This window comes from Mastomys coucha, unplaced genomic scaffold (assembly GCF_008632895.1).
Source record: "Mastomys coucha isolate ucsf_1 unplaced genomic scaffold, UCSF_Mcou_1 pScaffold21, whole genome shotgun sequence".
Classification (NCBI taxonomy): Eukaryota; Metazoa; Chordata; class Mammalia; order Rodentia; family Muridae; genus Mastomys; species Mastomys coucha.
In genome coordinates this window covers 64,942,814-64,968,725 of record NW_022196904.1, presented here as the reverse complement: position 1 = coordinate 64,968,725, position 25,912 = coordinate 64,942,814, and the positions used below count along the sequence as shown (strand labels likewise).

The 25,912-nt window shown below is 39.9% G+C and overlaps 1 long non-coding RNA gene across 1 annotated transcript; it reads right to left on the bottom strand.

Moving 5' to 3' along the window:
• Positions 1-1,295: 1,295 nt before the first annotated feature.
• Positions 1,296-21,143, bottom strand: LOC116102408. The gene is made up of 3 exons (XR_004123163.1): positions 21,086-21,143; positions 20,149-20,253; positions 1,296-1,646 (listed from the first exon to the last, which is right to left on the bottom strand). It is a non-coding gene; the product is annotated as an uncharacterized LOC116102408 (long non-coding RNA).
• Between the last annotated feature and the right edge of the window lie 4,769 nt (positions 21,144-25,912).

Sequence of the window (25,912 nt, the reverse complement as noted above, 5' to 3'; positions counted from 1 at the left end):
TCCTCAGAAGTGACAGAGAGAGGAGAGAAAGAGAAAGAGAGAGAGAGACAGACAGATGACAGACAGACAGAGACAGAGACAAGAGACAGAGAGAGGGAGAGAGAGGGAGGGACACAGACAGACAGAGAGACAGAGACAGAGACAGACAGAGAGCGGACAGAGACAGAGACAGAGAAAGAGAAAGACAGACAGACAGAAATAGTGACAGAGTGTGGGGTTTGTGTGGGATTTTGAAACCTCAAATCTCACCCCAGTGACACACCTCCTCCAACAAGGCCACACCTTCTAATCTTTTCCAAGAGTATCACTAACTGGAGATCAAGCTCAAGCATATGGGTCTATGGGAGGCATTCTTATTCAAACCCCCAGACTTATCCTCTAAAATATAATATGTTAATTTCAGCAGCAATTTTCACCCACCACCAGTTTAGAACATTATACACCCAGCCTTGTGAGCACTGTGAATGAAATCCCCCATCCTGAGTGACGACCAGTAATGGGCACAAAAACTCCTATGTGAGTCGGGTATGTCTGCCTGGGTTTACCACAAGATCAATGTTCCACAGACCCCAGAAGTTCTACATGAGTCTTTTGAGTCTACAAGAAAACAAACTGCATCAGGGATAATGGTAGTCAGATTAAAAACAGTAATCATAATACAAAACCAAAATCAATATAGTAATGCCCAGGCTTAGGGTACCATGCATACTCTTTTCATGTATAGTCAAAACTTCAAGCTCTCTACTTTCTCAAAAATACACTCAGCCTTCTCTGTCTCCAACTTTCTCATCCATAGATTCAACAAATCATAGAGCAAAGCTATTCAGGGAAAATGTGCACCCATGCAGACTTGTTGTCGTTTCTTAAAACATGATACCTTTTTTCATTACATCTTTATTTTACTCTATTTTATTGAAATTATAATAGAATCATATCTTTTCCCTTTCCCCCCTCAAACCCTCTCTGCCAATCTCCCTTCTCTCTTTCAAATTGATGGCCTCTTTTCTCTAATCATTTTTATAATGCTGCTTGTATGTATGTTTTCAGAGTTAACCAATGTGAGGCTGGATGGCCAGTTGATGTGCTCTTTCCTAGGGAAGTCTATTTCCATGGAGCCTCACAGAGTCTAGGAGATGAGCAATTTAGGGAACAAGTCAGAAAACACATGTATAAGAAGTATTGAAAATATTTTCCAGAAATTCCAGGGAATTATATAACACAGAAGAGTAGATAAGAGCGCTATTGTGATAAATACACACAGTATTGTTCAGTTACCTCTAGTTCTGGGTGGAGGGTTGAAGTTTTCGTGAGATTTCCCCTTCCACATTAGCATTCTATTGATGTCATCTTTATTCCAGTCATGTTTAGCCAGCCATGTTGGTGAGACTTCATAGGAGTAGCTCTGGAATGTCCAGGAGACACAATCTTGCAGCAAGCTCCTCTTCCTTGGACCCTTAGTCTTTCAGCTCCCTCTTCCAAAATGGCCTCTGAGTCTTAGGAACAGGAGTCTTGTTGTAGATGGATCAGTTAGGACTGTGCTCAGCAACTCCACACTTGGATCAGTTGTGGTTTTATGTAAACGGTTTCCCAAGTGTTGCAAAGAGAAGTGTCCTTAATGAGAACTGAGAACTACTTTCATCTGTGGGCTTAAAGACAAATATTTAGAATGTAGTTAGACATTCTGCTGGATTAGTAAAGTATTGGTTATAAGTCCTCCTTCAAGATCTGTGATTTCACTAGCACTTAGGAGTGGGCTAGGTGTTCAGAACCAGATAAAATGTCTCTCTTGTCAAGTGGAAGATAAGAACATTTAGAGAGTTACTGGCTACCAGCAGTGTATGTATGCTACTAATGTACTTTTAGGATTATTGTGCCACATAGAGCAACATTATTTTTTTGCTCAGTGTACATATATATTGGGTATTATAAGTCTAGAATCATACTAAGTTCTCTGTAAATAAAGTGAAGATTATAGGAAAAGAAGTTAACATAGCAGCTTTGGGGTATTCTCAGTGGAGGATTGGGGAAGTGGGGGAGAACAAGCCAGAACTCTGAGATTACACAAGAGCAACTGTATTATTGGGCTCTTTAGGTAGCAGGTAGGTGTCATATTGTGCTGTGAATCCTCATGAGAGTGGATGAATCATTGGTATTATCAGGTATTCTAACAAACAACCAATGCCTTGGGCCAGCACAGTACGCATAGGGATCACAATATAAATTATTGACAGATGGTGTGCGGAGCTTAAAGACTTTGCAGATGTTCAGTGACAGAGTATTCAACTAATAGAATATACTGGCAAAGAGTTTTTCTGTTTTTTTTCTCAAGAGTGTGTATGTGCGTGTGCATGTGCGTGTGTGCTGTGTGCTTACATATGAGTATATATGTTTACAAGTACATAATTGCATGTGTGCATGTATGTGTGTCACATGCATGTGGAGGAGAGACCTGAGACTGACATCAGGAGTCTTTTTTATCATTGAAACAAGTTTTCTCAATTGAGACCAGAGCCCAAATACACTGTTAGTCCAGCCAGCCACCTGGCTATGGTGATTCTGGATAGTTACCTTCAGAACGATAGAATTACATGCAGACTGCCACATCCACCTGACATTCATATGGATTCTGGGCATTAGGATTCCGTTCCTCACATTTACAAGGCAGGCACTTTAACTGCCAAGTCATCTTTCTGGATAGCTTTGGTTGTTGCTTTTGTTCTTAATAGGATTTTCCTTTGTGACTACCAGAAAACTAAAATGACTAAAAGAAAATATTTGTGTCCTGAAAGTCACTAAAGATGTGGTTTTAGAAACTGAGTTTTGATAGTGGTTGGTTTGTTTGAGGCAGGGCCTCACTCTGTAGCCCAGGATAGCCTGAAACTCATGACAATGCTCCTGTCTCAGTTTTTCCAAATGCTTGGATTACAAACGTGACACCAGGTCCAGCTTAGAAATTAAACTTGGCTTCCCAACCTTGTCCTATACCAAGATTGCAATACCTATTTCTGAAATGTACAACTTTTTACAGTAAAAGCAGAGAACAATCTAGAAAACATTACTTAGATGGACATTAATAAAGATGTGACCATGCTATCAACTAAAATACACTGCTAGCTTACTCATGCATACAGGAGGCTATGTTGCCACACTTGTCCTCTGTTTTATAGTTTAGATCAGGAGCCAAACACTTGTCATGTTTAAGCACCAAGAAGACAACATCTATGCTTAAAGCCAATCACTGAATAGTACAAACTAGTGGAAATTATTGCAAACTAGGGGTCCTTGTCTTGTTTAAAAGAAGTCTTTTAGGTTCACTTTCATTAAAGAGTTGTTCTATGGTCATGTTGGCTTCAGACCTCACAGAGCTTCCAGGTCAGCAAGGAAAGATGTAATTTGGTGTATGTGGGTATAGAATATTCAGCTATTACGAGTACAGGGAACTCTTAGGCATGAGCCTCTAACTCACCACATGAAGCTGACATACTATGGAAATATCCATCCATCCTCAATGAATGTTCCTTCAAAATGAGTATCATTGACGATCATTGGGAAGTATGTTTTAAACGGGCTTTCAAACTTGGGACAGTAAGATTTTCTTAGACAGTGTCTTTGTCTTCTTGGAGGGTGATGATGTTGGTCCAGGTTCTGCATTATTTAGCAGGTAGGACTACTTCCTGTCTCCTTCACTTGGTAAGGTGGTAATCATCAGTCCCACAGTGGACTGTGTCATCTCTCTCTGTATCCTGGATCCACATAGAAATTTGCTCGGTGGTACTTTCTTCTGTGTAGCTAATTCCATTACTAAACTTTCATTAACTTTCAATTTGAATGGTTCTTTTCCCTTGCCCCAAATCTGACTGATAGATGTTATCTAGGGCTTTTTCTTACATGTAAAATTGATATAGCAATGCCATAATCTCACATAGGATAAAGTTTAATGACATCATCATGGGCCAGGCATGTTGCCAGTTGTAATGAGCCCTAGTCAAATTATGATCATGGTGGCCACAGCCATTTTACTAACCTCATCACAAGACAGGAAGCCAATAAATATATTCTAGAACATAAATGAGAAAAAGATAGGAGGATCATAGACTAGAAACAAACTACACATTTGTTTTGTAGAAAAACACAACCCTGGAAACAGCAGTATCATTACAAAGTACCAAATCCAGATTCCAACTCGCCTTGCAAATTTGGATGTTCTCTCAACATTAGATTATCACAACAGGGCCACTCCCCTTTGGAACTATATTCCAGGTGGCTTTCAGATGGTACACTGACTCTCTAGTTCATCAGTCTTCTGTTATACTCTGTTGCTGTTATACTCTGACTGGATTTACATAGTGCCATTACCTCTCTGGCCCTCTAAGCATACATTTTTGACACCTGATCTAAGTTACAAGTGCCTTGAGGGTACATATGATAATGAATTCCCTTCTGTCCGTGACTGACTCAATCACAGATGTTACCTGGAAAGTCACAGCTTCATCCTCACTCTGTGGACCCCAGATATCTCTACTGCTGCTGCCACCCACTTCTACTCTATGCATCTGCCGCTGACAACCACAGCATTCATTTGTCTGGGTGAATGAAGATGGAGGCAGAGAATAGAGGGCCTTGACAGAGGGAAGGAGACCAGGTGGGCAGTGAGAAGAGACCACCATTGAACCTGATAAGGCTGAGGCTGCTCTCTCAGCACTGGATAAATCATTCTTTGTTTTCAGTTCTGGATCCTGTGCTGTGTTTTGAGTTAGCTTAACATGATCCCTCATTCCTGTTAATAAATATGCAAATTTGGATACTCTGCAGATTGGAGCAGTTAACATGCTTAAAGTTGTACACATAACCCTTCCGCTCCTCTTCCTGGAGTTCATTAACCTCTCTGCAACTACTGGAGGCAGGGATCATACTGCACTCCTGTGACCTTGAGCCTCACTCAGACTCAGCAGCAGCTGCAGCAGCCCAAGCCTTTCATGCTTCCATCAGCTCACTGGGAGGGGATGACCAGCTAGCTGTAAATTACTCTGCTCTGCCCTGCTTAGGAACAACAACAAAACTCGGGTCCATTGTTCTCCTATTCTGTTTTTAATAAGGGCCTGAGACTGCCAATCCCAGTGATTATGCCGGCAGGTGCCCAGACTTCAAAGAGGGCACCTGTCACTGGATGGAAAATTGACTTTTTTTCAACCAATCATCTCTCCCTTGTAATCAAGCCATTTCATTCAAATGAACTTTTCAAACCCTGCTTTTGAGTTGGTCCAGACTGGAAGGGGTGTGGTTACTAGGAGGCAAGATAGAAGTTGAGGCCTAGAGAAGTGTTGTCAGCCTCTCTGGAAGCAGAGACATAATCAGGGGAGGGCTTATTGGTGTAACAGTCAGCGATCAGAGAGAGAGCCTCTGCCTTGTTCTTTATCTAAGCCTCTGACTGTTAGTTTAGTTTGCCATTGCTGTGATCAGATATTACCTGGTGTGCTAGTGGCTGCCACTAGCAGGTGTCTTATGGGGAAAGTGGACAGCATAGATCCCTGAGCCTAAAGCATCCTTTGGTTCCTCCTTCCTGGGAGAGAGACAGAGAGGTTCACTGTGAACTTCAGTTTGATGAGTAGAGCTATGTCCCAAGGCTGGGTTAGGGTTTGTGCTTTCCTGAAAGAGACTAGCTTTCTTCGTCATAAGTTGCCTTGATGGATTTGACAGGTCTGGCCATCCATGGAACAAAGGCTGAGGATTTGAAACAAGAGAGATTCAGACAATAAAGGCTTTGCACAGCTCTCAAATTCACTGTAGTTAGGCAAAATACCTCCTGGATTATGATGAACTCTAGGAGGGTGGGGTACTGTGCTTGGTCACTGTGCTATGATGATTCTGGAGCTGTTGGGTTTAGATTTCACTGAATAAAATCATCAAGAGAGAAGTTTCCTGTTCATAAAGGAGAACTCTTGGTTTCTTTAGGCTTGCTAAGCCCCTCTGATTCAGCTGCTGACCAAGTGTCTGACTTTATAAAAGTTACTTAAGAGATCATCTCCATTTTTTTAACAAGACAAAAGTAGACAGTGATGCTGAGAATTGAAATAAAATATTATTAAACTATATAGTTCAAAGACACATTGTTTTACTGCCTTTGAGGTATTCAATGAGATGTGATATCCTTTATAAAAAGAAATAAAGTAGGGCAGATCTTAAAACCCAACTGGGCTTGTCCCTACTGTCCTTGGGTCTTATATACCATAGATGTCCAAGGACCCAGGAACTAGAATCAAGTGTCTCCACGATTCTTCTCAAAGAGTGTTCCTTAAACATCAAGTTTCACTGTTCTGCCTCATTCCAGTAGTCTCTCCCTAAGTCTCATCCCACACAGTCTGCATCCCTCTTTGCTCACTCATTGCTTTATGATGTCTAAAAGTGTCATTTACACACTAAGCCTCCTCGCTAGCTAGAGTATCCAAGCTCCTGAAGAGACTGTCCTCATGTGTGAAATACCCAGGGTGGTATGCTATTCAAACTGTACTAATTATCTTAAAATATACATACACGTATGTGCACATATGCATGTATATGAGTATACTTACATAGATAAATTTTTAAAATCTACATTCTATGATTTATTAATGCCAGTAAGCTTATATGAATTAAATATGAATATTAATAAGTAAAAATATTAAAGTCTGTGCCTCATGTAGTGTTTAAATATTTGTAGAAAATAACTCCATTATCTTTAGCTACCATAATTGACTTTTATTAAGAAAATAGTCCATGAGGATCAGAGGCTGGTGTCCTGAGCAGAACTTGGGTGCAAACTCTGCAGCCAGTCCTACAACATCCAGAGGAAGCTCCATTCCCAGGCACTCTAATGCAGCAAGGACCAGAAAGGATCAGAGGTGAGGAGGACAAAACATATGTCCCAACACTGGGAATAACTGGGACTAGAGGGACTCAGGCACACAGGAACTCTACCAGATCAGTGGCGCTGGTTCTGTCCAATCTGTCTAGGCTGGTGCCCTGAGCAGACCTTGGGCAAAAAACTCTGCAGAGTCCTATAATTCCCAGAGGAGCTCCCAGACACTCTAATTAGCCCAGGATCACAGAATCCCAGAATCACAGGATCACACCACCAGACAACTTGACTCTGAGGATTTCTAACATAACCAGGATCACAGGAAGGACAGGTGTAGCCCGCGCAGTCTTCTCGCCGGGAAGAAGACACGCGGAAACTCTAGGTTCCTTCTGCAGCAACTGTTTATTTGTCTCCATCCATAGTAAAAAAAGGTCGAACCCAAAATCCGCACTGCTTATATACACCACAGTGCAGGGTATCTGCCCACAGCGTGGCGTGTCTGCTCATGATTGGCTGTTCGCTCATTACCCTACGTAACGCCCCGGGATGGGCCGTGACATGGCGTCTTTTTCACTCCACGCACATGCGCAAACAGTTGTCCACTAGGAGTTAACAGCGGAAGTAGGCGCCATCTTGCCATGGTGAATGCCTCTCAAGATTCACGGCTCCCCACAGACAGGCCCCAGTCTGATTTAGCCAGGGGGTAGGTAGCACTAGAGATAACCAGGTGGTGGGAGGCAAAGGTAAGAACATAAGCAACAGAAACCAAGGTTACTCGGCATCATCAGAACCCAATTCTCTCACCATAGCCAATCCTGGACACACCATCACACCGGAAAAGCAAGATTTAGATCCAAAATCACTTCTCATGATGATGATAGAAGACATTAAGAAAAACATAAATAATTCCCTTAAAGAAATACAGGAGAACACAGGTAAACAGCTAGATGCCCTTCAAGAGGAAACACAAAAATCCCTTAAAGAACTACAGGAAAACACAATCAAACAGGTGAAGGAAATGAACAAAACCGTCCAGGATCTAAAAATGGAAATAGGAACAATAAAGAAATCACAAAGGGAGACAACCCTGGAGATAAAAAACCTAGGAAAGAAATCAGGAGTAATAGATGCAAGCATCACCAACAGAATACAAAAGATAGAAGAGAGAATCTCAGGGGCAGAAGATACCATAGAAAACATTGATACACTGTCAAAGAAAATGCAAAAAAGCTCCTAACCTTAAACATCCAGGAAATCCAGGACACAATGAAAAGATCAAACTTAAGGATAATAAGTATAGAAAAGAATGAAGACTCTCAACTTAAAGGGCAAGTAAATATCTTCAACAAAATATAGAAGCAAACTTCCCTAACCAAAAGAAAGTGATGCCTATGAACATACAAGAAGCCTACAGAATTCCAAATAGACTGGACCAGAAAAGAAATTCCTCCTGTCACATAATAATAAAAACACCAAATGCACTAAACAAAGAATTTTGAAAGCAGTAAGGGAAATAGGTCAAGTAACATATAAAGGCAGACCTATCAGAATTACACCAGACTTCTCACTAGAGACGATTAAAGCTAGAAGATCCTGGGCAGATGTCATACAGATGCTAAGAGAACATAAATGCCAGCCCAGGCTACTATACCCAGCAAAACTCTCAATTACAATAGATGGAGAAACCAAGATATTCCATGACAAAACCAAAGTTACACAATATCTTTCCACAAATCCAGCCCTACAAAGGATAATAGATGGAAAACACTAACATAAGGAGCAAAACTACACCCCAGAAGAAGCAAGAAAGTAATCTTTCAACAAACCCACACAAACATAATCTCACCTCTAACAACAAAAATAACAGGAAGTAATACTTACTTTTTCTTAATATCTCTTAATATGAAAATTAATATTACCAACTCATCCTAATTGATTTAAATTCAAAAGTATGAGGAAGTGAAAATGTGTTGGCTATCATCTGGTGGTTTCTCTAATTTGGTAATTGGAGAAATAAGTCCAATATTGTACAATCTATACACACTTTCTGCTTGTTTGTACCTGACAGTGTCTTGCCAGGCACCACATAATGGTCTTGAAACCATGCTTCTCCTATCTCAGCCTCTCTATTAATAGGATTGTTTATTTGATATTTTTACACTATACTATGGTTTTCGGAACAACTTACATATTTCAAAATTATTTATATAGCCAAAAGAAACATGAACAATTAACTTGGGAGGTGGCTTATAAGAGAACAACAAAGAATGAGACTGAAACCTTTGCTTGATGTTTGTAAACTAGTGTATCAATTTTGAAGAAGAGAAATTTATAAGTTACTCTTTTTCTGAGATTAATGCTTTTCAAAATCATCACAGCCAATGAACAAGATTCTTACCCTCACCTAATGTCTGTGCCACCCTCCAAGCAGAACCATTGTTCATTGAAACAGTTGGTGAATGACTTCATGGATAGACCATCTTAATGCACATGCTATTTCTTAAATGAATGTAACCTGTTGTCTGTGGGCTGGGAATGAAGACAATCACTCCAGTCAAATAGCTTTGACCATAGTGGGAAGTCTGAATCCAAAAATTGTGCCTACAGTTCACTCCTTGGCACAGCAGAACTGTCAATTCTTAGCTTAGCTACTAAGGAGGTACAATCCTTTGGTGATGTGAGAAACACTGAAGTACAGTCTTATTACAATGAACTCCAATGTCTAAAAATTGTTTTTATTTTGGGCTTGTACCACAATAAGATCCAAGATTTTAAATTCTACTAAAAACAAACAAACAAACAAACAACCAAAAAGACCTTATCTGTTTATGTTTATTTAAAAAAACTAGTAGTGATGTATTATTTTAAAATGTACAGTTAATATGTTTGGAGTTATTTAAAATCTATATTGAGAAAAATGTGTGTATTTTCAGTATTGCTGCAGACAAGCATCTACATAAGACTGTTTAATTGATTGTTTTATATCAAACAACTTTTATGTTACTCAGTTTTATTGTTACAATATTTTATAAATTTTAAAGAATATGACAAAATAAAAAAAGGTATTGCAAGTATTCAAGGGGGTTTCTAGGAGAAGTTGGGGTGCAAAAGGGAAAGTAGAATGTGATGTAATTTTATTTACTTAAGTTTTTAAATGTTAAATTCAGATAAACTGAAATTATGTATCTTTTTTCATCATGATGCAATAAAACTTAAACCAAGTTAAAAAAAAAAAAAAAGAAAATAGTCCATAATAGAACAACTGCTGCTAACCATCAATGAATTCATCCATCTTCCAATTCTGAGGGATTTGCCTTTGCTGAGTGGAACGAAAAAATCTAAAGGGAGGGAGCGGGATTCTTTCAGACAAGAGAAAAAATAATATCAAGAAAAGTATGAGGCGTTAACCTCTTATAGTCCAGCCAGATCAGGGAGGAGGGCAATCATAGCTGAAAGGAAATGCATTCGGATGGCTTTGATCCACGAAAGTGGGCTTTTCTAGGAACACAAAGGAAACTTGGCCAGCTGTAGTCTAAGGTCAAGACCCAGTTTAAGATGACATCTGAGTCCAAGTCTCCAACACAAATGCTCTGCTTATCTCTTCTGGCTACCAAGGCAATGCACACTCAACTTATAGTAACATCATTCTGAAGACGAAAGTCCCATTTAAATGTCATGAGCAACCATGGAAGGAAGGGTCTGATCAGGGACGTTCTGGAAGGACTTTGAGAAAAGTTTATACCACATGAAAAGAATGTCATGAAGGAATGAACATGCACATTGGTTTGAGATCAGATTTTTACCATTAAACACATGCTTTTGGTAGAAAAGAAAACAGTCAAAGGCATTCACAGATTTGCAAAGTACATCCAAATTTCTATGAGAATAAACCCTAGCCCCAATTACAAGGAATTTCTGAATGCTTTTCTTTCTTTTTCTCTCCCTCCTCCAATTTCCAGATACGGGTGCTCACGACTGCCAGCCAATGGTCATCATTATTTATCTTTCTTGACCATTCTTTACCTTAGTTTTTGAGGCAGAATCTCTCACTGAACCTGGATCTCATCCATTTGGCTTGGTTGGCTGGCCAGTGACCTCCAGGAATTCTTCTGTCTCTGCTTCTCCCAACACCAAGGTGACAGACATTTGCTTGCCATGCCCACTTTTATGTGATGTTGAAGTACTCATACTTACATAGCAAGTATGAATCACTCATCTTTTTTAACATGTAGGCCCTAAGTTCTTAAGTGCCAATTGTAACATGTAAAGTCTTGTAATCCTACAAAATGCAAGGACTCTAGACTTTATTAAGTGTGGTACTGGATAGCAACTTAGCTACTTTAAATTTATTATTATTATTTTAATTGACTCCACTAAATCATTAGAAGAGGAAGATATTCAGGTACATGTTGTCCCACAGAGTATCACAGCTTGAAAGACTTGAAGACCAGAGAGCTGAGAATGAGGGCTACTCAACAGAATCAGCTCTGTGATCATGCAGCAGGCTTATTTACACAGACTTCTCAGAATATCTACAGTTGGGTCATAGTGGACTGGGCATGCAGGATTGAAATTTTTAATTTTATCATCAGATTTTGTGGTTTGAAAGTGTGTTTAACACCAACCAAGAAGCCTTCCTGGGGCTGATCTGGGCCTTCTGCACATATGTTACAGTTGTATAGATTGATCTTCTTATGGGGTTCCTAATAGTAGGAGCAGGGCTGTCTTTGACTCTGTTATCTATCTTTGTTACCCTTTTCCCCTCCTGGGTTGCCTTGTCTAGCCTTAATAAAAGAGGGGGATCTTGGTTTGTATTTCAGTTTACATCTTGGTTTGTAGCTTGGTTTTCCTAGTCTTATTGCAACTTGATATGCCATGGCCAGTTGATACTCATAGGAGATCTGCCCTTTTCTGATGAGAAACAGGAGGAGTGGATGGGGAGGGAGGAATCAGGAAAAGGACTGGGACCTGACAACAGGATATTAAATAATGTAATATAATTTTTAAAGCATGGTTCAGTGAGACAAAGTGATATGTACCAGACCTATAGAGACTGAGTTCAGGAGCTGCCTCCCACTACCTCGCTGAGATGGACCAGTCACTACCCAGCCACTGCAGCTGCCCTGAGGATGGTCTTTGAGAAACATGGACTAAAGCAGGTATTCTCTATGAAACAAACCAAGAGGTCAGTGCTCCTATCTGAAAGTTTCCTCTACCTGAGAGGGTGGGACATTACATATCAAATAAAAAACACCTGTACAGTTTGTGGTAAAGATGACAAAAAAGGGGGGGGGGAAGTGTTTCTCTTCTTGAACAAAGGGCTTCAGATATTTGGGTTTTGTTTTTTGTTTCCCAGTGGTCTCAACCTTTGCATGTACAAGGGCTCAGAGTGACTTTCCACATGTGCCCTGCAGCCATGGCAGGCACAGCTGAAGGTGTAGATTACAATCTGCTTTTACTTTCTGCCTCTGGCACTTATTATGACATATTTGCTGTCTTCCAGATAGTGGAAAGTCAGTGATTTGTCAGAGAATGGATATTGCTGTGTATAAACAAAATAACTAGAAACAGCTTCATGAGGTTAGACTGAATATATCATCTTCAGATTATGCTGTTGTAATTTTTGATTGCCTTGCTTTGAACCTCTATTAAGTAGATGACAGGTGAGGTTTCACGTGGTATACTTAATTGTGGCTTCCTTTACATTGAATATCAATGATTATGAGCCAATATTACACATGGTATTGGGTTACACATTCTATTAATTTTTTTCCCATCTTTCTTGAAAGAATGTCTGCAGCCAGCCTCTGTCCCTCATTAGTCTAGTTAGCCTTAACTATCAGCTTGGTACAACCTAACGTCAACTTAGAAGAAAGACACAATGGAGGACTTACCTGGATCTAATTGGCCTGTGAGCAATTATTTTTATTATTAATTGAAACAAGAGGGCCCAGATGACTGTGGGCAACATCATCACTAAGCAGGTGTCCTAAGTTATACAAGAATGCTAGCTAAGCATAAACCTCTGAGCATGCCAGAGAGCAAACCAGCAAGCTGAGCTTCCTCTGTGAATCCTGTTTCCGGGTTCCTATCATGAATCCTGATTTTTCTTCCATAGTGGATCGTGACCTGGAAGTATAATGGAAATAAGCCAGCTCCTCCACAATCTTTTTAGTCAGAGTTTTACCACAGATATAAGAGGAATTTATGCACACTTACATGCTTACATGCAAACACTCCCTGCCCCCAACACACACAGTTGTACATACACTTTCAACACACAAGGCAGAGCTTTGTTTTGTTTATACTTTAGAGCTGGATAATAGTTAAAAAAATGCTTTAGTCAAGAGTACATAATCAGGCGCAATTTGTATTTTAATAAATGTAATCAGAAATCCATCTTCAAGGGGAAACTATTGTAAGTCTTTGACTATCTTTAGAACATTTACTGATTGGGTGAAATAATGTTAAAATGAGTTTTTTAATTGATGAGATGAATGGCTCATTTAAACTGCCTAGAAATAATTACACAGAAGCAGCTTCCATTGCATGTGTGGGTCACAAGGGTGCCCAGCAGCCTGCATCTATAGGAGTGTTGTCTTAGGTAAAAGGATCAATTACATTCTGTGCCCACATCCATTTAAAATGGACTTTTTTGTTTTGGCTTGACTTTTTTGTTTTGAGATCATAGTATTAAATATAGTCAACACCATCATTTCCTGACCTAATGAACACACACAGATACACACACATACAGATACATACACACACCCCAAACATACCCCACAAACACACCACATACACACAAACACAGGGTAGGTGTTTTGTTTTCTACTAAGTCTTGACTTGTATAATTGCCTTGCTATTTTCAATTCAATTCTACTATATTTTTCTTTTATAAGTTGCTGGCCAATGATCCCAAGTTTATTTTATAGCACAATGATTATCTAGAAACTCTAATCTGAAAATTTATAAAATAGAAGTATATTAGTCTAGTTTTCTTTACTAGTATACCTAAGGCTAATGTTATGAGAAAAATGTTTGTTAGCTTTTGGTTTGGAAAGTGTAGCATGGTATGTTGTGGGCTATACAGCCAAGCTGGTAGAACTTTATAGTGTAGCATTTGAATGAGGGAGTGGTCATATGTCAGTTAAGGAGTTAAAGGGATGGAAGAACCTCTTTTATACCCATTATAATATGAGATTGATCAAACGGCTGCTTGTACTTGAAAACTCTCTCACCCTTAGTGATCTAATAGTGTTTAACTAGGCTCCACCTATTACATATTTTACCATCTTCTAATAGGGTCACCAAGGGAAACATGCCTCCTGCCACATAGGCCCTTGGGTGGGAGTACTCAAATCATAGCAAGAAGACAAACAGAATCTTGGCACTGAAATATTGTTTTATTTTGTGGTTTTATTGTTGCCTCGTGCTGAATAAAGGTCATGAAGTACAAAGAATGTGCAACTCATTGAGTTACAAGAGCCATGGAGGACATGCTTTAAGTCAGTGTGTCAATAAGTGTTCGTCTGTGCACCAGAACTGGGGTCAGGGTCTCGCTTTCATTGTATCATAGAAGCAGAGAGAGGAGTTGGGAAATGAGCTTTCAGTGAATCAAACTTCAGGATGGTTATAACTGCCCACAAGGACCTCATTATATAAAACTACATTGATATAGGTCAGCTTGTAAACTGTTTGGATTTTTAAAATGAAACACTATGCAGGTGGGTTGACTGGTTGACACTCTACAATTTAGATCTTCCCTGAATCTCTGAGTATGACTTTATTTGAAGAAAGGATATCTGTAGATGGGATTGAGAGGAAGATCTTGAGGTAAGACAACTCAGCGTATTTGGATTGGCCTCAAATCCAGCTACCAATGTCCTTGTGGGAAGAGCAGAGAGAGTTTGTAGCGAAAGAGAAGGCCACAGGAGAAGGGAGGCCAAGGTCAAAATGTCCAAGCCACAAGCCAACCAACACCCAGGGCCACCAGAAGGAGGAGAGGCAAGACATGAATTCTTCTCTACAGTCTTCAGATTTCTGATCTCTAGAGTTTGAAGATAATGGATGCCTGTGGTTTTAGCTGGTAAGTTCTTGGTGGTTTGTTACGCACCAGAAATTGAGTGTAGTCATGATGCCGACAAAGGCCACAGAGTTCTCTTTTATAAACAACTGCTCAATCTGTAACACTATGATCTCACCCTCAACAAAGGACTCAAAAAAATTTTCCAATTTATCTCAAGTTGACACAATCTTGTTTGGCTCAAAATATTCTGAAACATCATTCACCCTCCCTGATGCCATCTAGCACTCAGCATTCTCATGGCAGCAGGCCAATTATGAACATGGAGACATGATAACTTCATAGAGTTGGGAGTATAGGGCTTTTAAAGGATGGAATGAGCAGATGGGCCTGACGAGAGGAATGACTCTAATAGGTTTTATTTTATTAAAGGTAACTCTGGTTTAGACTGGAATAGAAGACTGAAGTGTTACATTGGGCTAGTAGGGAAAAAGGAGTCAGCTGCCTCAGGGTTTAGGATTTGAGACAACATTCTCTTTCAGGCAACATGCAAAATATGAGTTAAAAGAAACATCAAAATTTCATATTTACTCCAGAAAATCAAATTTAGTCTGCAAATCAGAGACACTCACATAGATCTTGTAAATGTTTGGGAATCAGCTTGTGTATAGTAGTACATCTAACTTGTGTGTGTTAAAAAAGCTTCTGAGGAATTGTTATCCTCCCACAGACCCTCAATGGCAAATATCTTTGTTTTAGCTTCAAAGATAATGTAGCACAGGTGTATATTCCAAAGCCAACTAATAACAGAAAAAAAAATGGGTCACTGTATTTATTTTCAACAGTTCCCGTAACAGGATAATTTGATCATTTCTAATGAATCATTAAATCAGAAAGGTTGTAAAATAGCATGCAAATTGTATATGCAAATTGCCTTTGATAACACCAATACTCAGTTGCCTCTGGAATCTAATAACGTGAATGTTTTTTGTTTGCCTGGAAGCATTTATGTATGAGAACCAACATGAAAATGGCATTTGAGTAGAATTTAAGTGACTTGCAAGCCACTGTGAGGCAGTCTCCCAGTGACCTCATTACCTTTATGGGCACTTCCTCAGTGCTTCGCTTATGAAACAGTCCTATTCTGTTAAAGAGTTCCAACTCTTCCTTTTACATTTTTGTTTTAAAGATTTATTTATTTATGTATAGGAGCAAGCTATCTGCATGTATGCCTGCGTGACAGAAGACAGCATCAGATAGAAGAGGCCATTAGATCCCATTACAGATGGTTATGAGCCACCATGTGGTTACTGGGAATTGAACTCAGGACTTCTGGAAGAGTAGACATTGCTCTTAACCACTGAGCCATCTCCTCAAACCCCCTTTAAATAAATAAATAAATAAATAAATAAATAAACAAACACTTAAATGTGTAAATCTATGTTTTAGGGTTTAAAATGTTCTGAGTTTATGAGATTCTATTTTAGTAAGCCACATGCAAAGTACATTCACCTTATTACAAGGACTTAGGTCATTCCTGGGACCAGATTCAGACTGCAACCATTTGTTGACTTACTTGTTCTGAGAGCTGGCGGAGGGATGTTGAACAGAGCAGTCCTTCCCTGTTGTGTAACATTTTAAGGGACAAAGACTATCTACAGAGGACAGGGCAGTTGTACTCGCGTTTGTTGTTCTTTCAGCAAACCAAGGATCAATTCTCCGAATTCCCATGGTGGCTCTCAACCACCTGTATCTCCAGTTCCAGGAGATCTGATGTCTTCTTCTGACCTTTGTGGGAACTGAGCACTCATGTGGTTCATATACATATGTGCAGGCAAAACACTCATATCCATAAAATAAAATAAAAATGTTACAAAATAGAAAAATAGTCGTGCATATGCTGTCACCCTCATAGGATACCAACTCACAGGCACATACAAGGATACACTTAGACAACTGAAAAAAAAAAAACCTTAAAGTCCACCCAGCCACCCACCTGTGTGTGTGTTGCTATATTTCTAGAAGATGGAATTACTAGGAAAATAGAAGAAAATAAACATTTACACACAGATGCTGTTTGGTACTTGCCTAGACTTTCACTTTTTGATTTGTATATATAAAAATTATATATGTTTTGGTGATACTGGTTTGTTATAAAGGATGAACGTTTAGAGTCAGACTAAGCCACTGGGGTAGAAGAGTTCCTGAAAGTTTTACAACAATGGCTGCTCTGAGATTCTGGATTCCTTTAGTGGAATAAACAAACAACTATGCAGTGAGCAGAAATCATAGTTCTTAGGCAGGGTTGAAGGGACTGCCAAATGTTCTCCTTTCTTATGGTACATCATTTAACCTCACCCCGCCCCAAGGGACTGCTTGTCTCTTTTGGTCTTGTTATTCTCAATCCTGAATTACTGGCAGCTCTAGCTAATTTATCCACTGAAGCTCAGTTTAGGAGATTCTTTTAAACTTTGTCTCTTGACAAATAATTTCTTCATTGAAATATTCCTCCTACCCACAAGAAAGAAAATATACTCAACTATAAAACTATTTAAATGCTATCACTCACGGATATTATTTCATTTAATTCAATAGTTTATCCATCAGTATCCCCAACTTCAGAATAGCTAAATTGTTGTGTAATTTTTCTCACCTGTAAGGTCAGAATATTTCATGGTAGTGCCTTACCTCAACCATGAGCTCTTGGCAACTCCATAGGATGGTATGTGAGAAAAACATTTCTAAGTGGTCCACACATTTATCCATGTGATGCCTCTAGAAATCTTCTATTTCTAGAAGATGACTGTAGCTATAGGCTAGCATGAGATCAGGCAGAGTCTAGGGAAAGTCGTGGATTGCTTGAGACTTTCTGTAGCATACATGGGGAAGACCTAAACAAGCCCAAATGAATCAATTGCCCACATACAGTTGTGATAGTACAGTGAAGGGCTATCTCAATAATGGTAAAAGAGATCTGCCTGATGAGTGTGAGTTGTAAAACTGTCATTTTAAAGCAGCATGGATAATCACCCAATTGAGTTACCAATCCAACCAGGGGTCTTAAAATGGGTAGCTCAGTTAAGTCAGCATCCTAGTTTCGTAGGTGCTAGTCATCTCACTTGCTACTCAAGTAGAAGAAAGAGGATAATGCTACATTTACCCCATTCATGAAAGCTCAGTTGTAGTGGTTTGAATGGGAAATATCCATCAGGATTCAAGTATTTGAATGCTTGGTTTCCAGTTGGTTGGTGGTCCTGTTTGGGGGATGTTATTTTACAATCCTTGGGAGGTAGAGTCTTGATGGAGGAACTATAGCACTCTAAACTTAAGAGTTCAGAGGTTTACCACACTTCTAGCTCATACTTTCTGTTTTCTGTGTATGGAGATAAGCCAGCTTCCTAGTCTCCACTCCATTATGGACTCTTCCCTCTGTTATGGGAAGGCAAAATAAATATTCTCTTCTATAGCTGGCTCTTGGTCCTGGTATTTCATCACAGCAATGAAAGAGTAATGAATACTGGAAGGAATCACTCAGAACTCTAGCCACCTTCTATTAAAAGAGTCAGAACTCTAAAAGGGAACTTCCTGGGTTACAGCCCCAAGTTGATCTATATGGAACATATCATCTAGTAGGAGTAGAAGTCTGGGGTCTAAGATGCAGATATCATAAAATACACACAGCCTCATCTTTAAGTAACCCCCATCTTCTCAACATGCCTTCCTTATAGAAGGTCATGTTTTCTAGAGGTTCCTCTGTCCTCAGACTAGAGAGTTCTGGAGCTCTCTCAACAGCGCCAGTATCTGGGTGAATTCCTTGACTTAGAAAAGCTTTCTTTCACATCCCAACCCGAGTCCTCTAAGGAGAACTCTGCAGTTTTCCTCTGCCCCTCCCCAGTTCTCCATTTCAGATGTTTTCAGGTCATAGAGCCAAATGGCCTGGGAGCCTGCTCAGATGCTTCTGGTTCATTGTTTTTTGTTTGTTTGTTTGTTTGTTTGTTTGTTTGTTTTCTTTTTGGTTTTTGGAGACAGGATTTCTCTGTATAGCCCTGGCTGTCCTGGAACTCTCTCTGTAGACCAGGCTGGCCTCGAACTCAGAAATCCACCTGCCTCTGCCTCCCAAGTGCTGGGATTAAAGGCATGCACCACCACCGCCTGGCGATGCTTCTGGTTCTTAACCTGTGCCACTTCAGTGAGTTAGACAAGGATTGCTTAAGTGGCTGAGTAAACTAACAGACGAAGTGTGTTCAGACTTGTGCCTGGGAAGTAGCAACTGTTTCAAAATGTGCTGCTGTCAACTTTATTATCCACCCCATGTTGGCGCAATGTGATCTTCTATGGCTTTCTCTAGAAAATAAGGTTCCTTCTAGTCTCATTGTGGAAAGAGAAACATTGTTTTTAGGAATATAATTTTCTACCAACTTGAGAGAATTTTTACAAGTTCTGATTTCCTCATCTGCTGCTCTTGGACAAGAGTTCCTCAAGGAAGGATCACATGGGAACATGCATAGCCAGTCTCTCCTCAGAGGAGAGGTTTTGTGGTGGTTTGAAAGAATGACCCCCATAGGTTCATAAGGCCCACACTTACTTAGGCCTTGTTAAAGTAAGTGTGGCTTTGCTGGAGGAAGCCTGTCACTGGGAGTAGGCATTGAGGTCTCCGAATCTCTTCCTACTGCTTGCACTCTCGCGTGTCTCCAGCACCAGGTCTGCTGACATGCTGTCATGCTTCTCACCATAAGATAATGGATTAAATCCCTGAACTGTAAGCCACCCCCAATTCAATGCTTTCCTTTAGAAGAGTTGTCAAGCTCATAGTGTGTCTTCCCTTGCGCACAGTGTGTCCAGTGTGTCTTCACAGCAAGAGAGCCCTAATGAAGACACATTTGTTTGTACTCACAGTTTAAAGATTTCAGTCCACAATCCTTTGGCCTGTTATTTTGGGCCTGTGGCTAGTGGCATATGGTGAGAGCCCCATAACCCTGGAACCTGCTCAACTCATGACAGAAAGCAGAGAGAGACAGATGGGAGAGAGGGAGAGAGGGGGGGAGGGAGGAAGGGAGGGAGGAAGGGAGAGAGAGAGAGAGAAAGAGAGAGAGAGAGAGAGAGAGAGAGAGAGAGAGAGAGAGAGAGAGAGAGAGAGAGAGAGAGAAACAGAAACAGAGAAGTCTTAGGATACAAATACTCCCTCCTTAGGCAAACTCTACCATCTCCTACTAGGCCTCACCTACTAGAGTTCCCAATATTTCCCAGTAGCACCACAGAGTAGAAACCAAACCTTGAACACACTCACTTTGGTTGACTTTTTATCTGTTTGTTGTTTGTTCTAGACTATCAGCCTCTTGAAAGGAAGATTTATGCCTTTTCAAATCTTCTCTTTGGAGTTTATTCCAGTGCCCTGCACACATGGAGAAAGAATCCAATCAATGCATGACTGTTGAAGTGATGGCACCTGGTATGGCTATCAGCTTGCATTAGGGGATCAATGAAGTCTGGTTTCCTTCTTTGGTTGCTGAACAAGTTCATAAGACAGACAGGCGAATCTTGACATTTTGTTCCTTAAACCGATTAGCAAGCAAGTCTTCTTTACAAGGAAGATTATTGAGAACCTGATTATAAAATGTCTCTAGTTCACAAGCAAAAATAGCAGGTTACTTAAATAGAGGTTACATTACACAGCGGAGCTACCTTTGTTTCCCAAATTATCCCTGCTTCAGACATCCATTGTGTCGCCTCCCTAGTCTTCAGTTTCAATGTTTCACACAAAGGAGAAACTCTGAGGATACAGCCATCAATATTTCTCAGTAAGAACCTTGACTCTTCTATAATTAACTTGCCCTCTTGTGCTAATTTGCATGCCTGCCTTCAATATTCCCTTTTCTAATTAAATACACTACTCTTTGACAGTGGTTAAAGAAGTAAAAGGGAGAAAGAATCAGACTGGCACTTCCCACAGTTAAGATGTTTTTCCCCTCAAGGGATTTGGGACATGGTGACTTCTGAGATGATGACAGATATACTGTGGGAAAGGGTATGATGGGTACAGTTTTCATATTGGCACCTATCATGGATGCTGCTTGGAAACTCTGTTGAAACTGCAAAAGAAGCATGAATGGCATGTCTGTCTCATCACAAGGGTGTGGTCTAATGTTTATATCAAATAAAATTAACTGTAGAGAGCCACTGAATAGACCCAGAGGTGCATGATCATGAGCTTGTCATTATCTTACCCATTGGTGGTATGGAATTGAAATAGTGGAGTTCGGTACAAGTCCTGTTTCTTCAGCATAGCACACGAGCTCTCAGATCTTCCAATGGAGTTCTAGAACCTCTAACCCCAACTCCAACACAATGAAAGGATGGACTGCATTTAAAACTTGAGATCAAATGTGGTAGAAAGTGGAGTCATTTTTTTAAAAAAGGCCTTTGAATTAGATTCTGAATGCTGGTGAATCTTGGCAATTGATTCTGATCACTCTCCCCATGATACAGTTTATTTTTCCATCTTGACCTTCTCAGTTATTCTGTTTCCCATTTAATAAAGACAGATTTCCTAATTCTTCTTTCATTACTGTTGGCCTCTTGAGTCTGATTTAGCCAGAATGGCTGTGATAATATGCAGACTTTAATAGGGAAGGGAAATAGCCAATTACACATGTTATCAGAGGATGCCAGGAAGTGCCTGGAGAAAAGATACATCTGTAAATCCCAGAATCACAACCTCTGCCCAGAATATCAAGCCTGCAAAGATAAACTAAATGTGCAGCAGATGTCAAGGTCTCATCTGCAAGAAAGTGTCTTCCTTTCACACTCTTCAAACAAACAGTCTGCATTGTTCCTTTCTGATATCCCAACTTGTTATATAACTTCTGAAAAATATTAATGACATAAATCTGCATCCCAGGTTGAAGGATTATATAATCACTGAATTGAGTGTAACAGTTACACCTTAATTTAATTGAATTATTTACATGTGTGGTATGTGAAGGTATGTATGGTGTTCACATGTGTGTGGGCAGTCATGTGGTGTGTGTGTGTGTGTGTGTGTGTGTGTGTGTATGTGACAGAGGCTTCTTGATGCTTGGGATCTTCCTTGATAACTCTCCAGAAGTGGGGTCTCTCACTGACCTAAATAGATGATAGATAGGTAGGTAGGTAGGTATGTAGGTAGATAGATAGATAGATAGATAGATAGATAGATAGATAGATGAATAGATAGTGAATCCAGTTACTTCTTCCTGTAGGGAATGGGTGTAGAAGCATCTACTGGAGTATGGGCAACCTCTCAAGGGCTGCAAGTCTAAAGAAAACTGACTCTCCCTCTCAAGGCAGCCATCAGTTTCTCTTAGCTCATCCAGAGGTAGGATCTTATCTGGATTGAAATTATGCAGGTCTTGTTCATGTAGCCACAGGAACCACAACTGTGAGTAACTGTGCTCAATGACCCTGTCTTATCTGGCAAATATTCTTTCACTGAAATTATCCACTGACTCTGGATCTTACAATCTTTACATTCCTTCTTCCTCTATGGTCTTGGAGCCTTAGGAGGAAGAGGTGTCATTTAGAGCTGAGCACATCACATACTCTTATACTTTGCAATTCATCAGTTTCTGAATTACTCTCCATATACTTCAAAAAGAAGCTTCTCTGATAAAAGTAGAGAGATAGACTCATCTATGGTCATTAAAAGAAGAAGTAGGTGTCATTTTAATATCATGTCCATTGAAGAGGATAATAATATTATGTTTTACCCTAAGCTCTATCATCTAACCAAGTGTGGATTGTTATCCCAGTTAATGGTGCCAAAACATATTTTAGAGTACAGTTACTTGAACTATACATTCAGCAATAAATTGACTTGATGCTAAGAGTATGAGGTGTCAAATAGAAAATGAGTGAAAAAAATCACAATGTAGCATGAAAGCATTACTCTGGTTATATCCAGTTATCCTTCCATTATTTGAGTAGATATCATCTTGTTGGAGAAAGTGTGTCAGTAGAGGTGAACTATGAGGTGTAAGAAGCTCAAACCAGGCCCAATATCTCTCATTTTCTTCTGCTTGCAGATCCAGACACAGAACTCTCAACTACCTCTTCAGCAGCATGTCTGCCTGCACACCAACATGCTTCCTGTCGTGATGATAATTCTGAGATTACAGGAAGCATTTTGATCGGTAGGATTCACATCTATAGTTGTACTATGGCTCCATCACATACCAGCTGTGAATTTATACTTCACTTGACCACTCAGAGCCTTCCTTCCTCATTCATGAAATAGTATTGGGATCAGTTAGAAGTTTAATAAATTTCATCAACTGTCATCATAGGAGCAAAATGGCATAATGCCTAATGCCATGACTGACACTGATAGTATGACAGAACAACTTCAGTTTCAGTGGCTGAACAGAGTGAACTCTTATATCTGTGTCATACAGTCTAGATAAGAGAGTGTGTGCAGCCCAGTTCTAATCAGTGATTCAAGATCCAGCACCTACTTTACAGTACATGTCTCCATCATCCTCAGTCACCTACTGGGAAAAGGGGACCAGTTGGGGAGAAAGTTTGAACCAGTTTGGATCACCTTTGCTCAGAAGTGTGTAGTTACTGGAACTCATTCTTTCCTTAGCAAGAATACATCACCAGGTGCAGGGAGGGAAAACACTGTCTAGCTCTTGTATCCAGAAAGGCAAGGAGAAAGGAGAGGCTTTTGTAGTCATATCTGTCCTGGAAAGCTGAGCTGAGAATCAAGTTAATGTCTTATGCTAAACAGCCAGCTGATAAATAGTTTGTTGTTATTATTATTATTATTTATTCATCTCAGTCAGAGTTCTGTTAGTGTGAGAAGGTACCTTGACCATGGCAACTCTTGTAAAGGAAAACATTTAATTGGGGCTGGTTTGCAGTTCAGAAGTTTTGTTCACTGTTATCATGGCAGGAACCACGGTAGCCTGCAGACAGACATGATGCTGGAGAGTAGGTGAGAGTTCTACATCTGAAGCTGCAGGCAGCAGAAAGAGAGAAAGACACTAAGCCTGTCTTGGCCTTCTGAAATCTCAAAGCCCATTACCCCAGGATGAGAGACTGGTCCCTGCTCATGATGATGCAGATGTTCAAGGAGAAGACTTTATGAGATAGCAGAGTTCAAGGCAACTTGCTATAGTACCATTTCCTGCCTTCCTAATGATTAGCAAGCCTCAAAACAGGACATAATGTGGAGCTTTAATTTCAGGTGTACTGCATGGTACAGTGCCATACACAGCTCCAGCAAATGCCATTCCCTTCACATTCTGTAACAGAGACCCAAGAACTCACTAGCATTGCATTGAGGCTATGATTAAATGTTTATCTTTTTACTATAATGTTTCTCTACTGCTTAAATGTCATTTTATTCTAGAGGAAGGAGATTAGCAATGTGCTGTCCTAAGCAAAAATTCCAGTTCTTATGTTCCCTCTTAAAAGTATGGCATCCAACTCACAGGAAGGTGACCAGGAACTCTTGCTTTAACAAGCTGTTTCAACAGTGATTGCCTTGTTTGCTAGGGATTTAGGATGGCTTTCAAGGATCTTGTGACAGCTGTTCCTCATCCAAATTACACAGAATGCAGAGGATGGAGATGAGGAAGAGTTGACAGTAGCAAGCAGCACTTTACTTCTCTTACTCTAGCCACCAGAACAGCTGAGCCTGGGTCTTTAAATAACTGCCTCTCAACCTACGTGTTGCAACCCTTTGTGGTCACATATCAGATACCCTGAACATCAGATATTTACATTATGATCCATGACAGTAGCAAAAGTAGTTTTGAAGTAGCAGCAAAATAATTTTATGGTTAGGAGTCACTATAATGAAGAACTGTACTAAAGGGTCACGGCATTAGGAAGGCTGAGAACCACTGCTTTCAATAAAACCACTTTCTGGAACTGATGGGGATGGATGGAAACTTTTGCCAGGATAGTTGATCTTGCAAAGTAGTAGGAAAAGTGGAACAATTTTCAGGCAAAACTCTTTCATTGAAGCAGTGTAAACATGCAGACCAAATTGACAGTAGTAGACTACATAGCAAGAGGTAGATAAGAAATCAGACAAGTTTGGTTTATGCTGATAAACCAACATTTCTGACAATGCAGAATCAAGTTATGATACCTTCTGAGGAGGGCAGGCCCCCACCAAGGTATCTTACATGGGAAACGTTAGGGAGAATATAATAGACCTCTTTTGCTCAAAATTTCTGTTTCTACTATAGTTTTAGTTACTTTTAGTCAACATAGAACAAAAATATTAAATGGAAAATTTCAGCAATAAGTAATCAATAAATTATAAATTGCACACTGTTCTGAGCAGGGTGATCATGCCTCATTCTTCTCTGTTCTGTCCCACCCAGGATACAACTCACTTCTTTGTATAGAGTATCCACAATATATCCTACCCATTCCCTGTCACTTGCCAGCACTATCAGCTAGCAGACTGACTGCTGCAGTTTCACTGTACTTTTGTTCACGAAACTCTTATTTAATAATGCTTCCAAAGTGGAAGACCATGGATGTTCTCAAGTTGGGTGTATCTAAGAGGAACCATGAACTGTTTCAATTAATAAAAGGTTAAAGATTATAATTGGCACATAAGTACAGGAAAAATAGACTATGTATGTACATGGAAACATGTTTATCTGTTTTCTGGAATCCACTAGAGGTCTAATTGGACTTGTGGAGAGTGTTTTGACTCATGGGGTTTTAGGGAATGAGCTAAATCATTTTAAGGCAGCTCTTCAATAAGGAAGACTGGTTTGGACTGGCACAGTTTATGGTATAACAGCATGGAGATGTAAAGTCAGTAACTCCTAAATCTGGTAAGAAACACAAAAAAATAAGAGGCTCTCTGACAGTGATGACCTCCTGATTTCATTTTAAAGCTGTCTTCAAATGTCCAAATATTTCTCTTCTTTCTTTTCCTTGCCATGTAAACTTAGCAGGATGAAGCTCACCATGAACCCAGCATTGGCTCTGAACTCATGGTAGCCTTTTGCTTCAGTACCCTGAATGCTGCGATTACGTACATTCAT